The sequence below is a fragment of the Sinocyclocheilus rhinocerous genome, unplaced genomic scaffold (genome assembly GCF_001515625.1).
Source record: "Sinocyclocheilus rhinocerous isolate Xijiao unplaced genomic scaffold, SAMN03320098_v1.1 scaffold2911, whole genome shotgun sequence".
Classification (NCBI taxonomy): domain Eukaryota; kingdom Metazoa; phylum Chordata; class Actinopteri; order Cypriniformes; family Cyprinidae; genus Sinocyclocheilus; species Sinocyclocheilus rhinocerous.
In genome coordinates this window covers 220,146-220,617 of record NW_015644341.1, presented here as the reverse complement: position 1 = coordinate 220,617, position 472 = coordinate 220,146, and the positions used below count along the sequence as shown (strand labels likewise).

Genomic DNA, 472 nt, shown 5'->3' with positions numbered 1-472 from the left:
ACACACACACACTCACACACACACACACACACACACACACACTCACACACACAGGAAGTGAGCGTGTAATTGTTGGTGTCGACTCCAGAAGCATCGGTTCTGATGTTTGTGATCACAGCCGTCGCTCACACACACACGATTAATATAAGAGCTTAAAGAGGGTCAGTAAAGGCAGATTTTGGCCTGGTAATGAAGTCAAATGATGTTTTTTCTGTCACTTTCTGCTGAGATGTTTAGAGCACGACTCGTGACGCAACGGAAACATGACTTTGTGTCCTATTTTTAATTTAAAATTCAGTTCAGTAAAATTAAGTTTATAAAATGTATTCATTTCTAAAATATAAATTATATGTATAGAGAGAGAGAGAGAGAGAGAGCGGGAAAAGCACTTTCTCACCATGGGTTTGGAGATTGCAGCACGCGTGAGGTGTTATCCTGAAGATAAATATGGATATTCACGGAAGCACTGCTT

At 40.3% G+C, this 472-nt stretch overlaps 1 protein-coding gene across 1 annotated transcript in view; it reads left to right on the top strand.

The window, feature by feature from the left end:
- LOC107758139 (receptor-type tyrosine-protein phosphatase O-like) overlaps nt 1-472 on the top strand; it is a 50,679-nt gene that overhangs the window by 35,328 nt on the left and 14,879 nt on the right. The window lies entirely within an intron of this gene.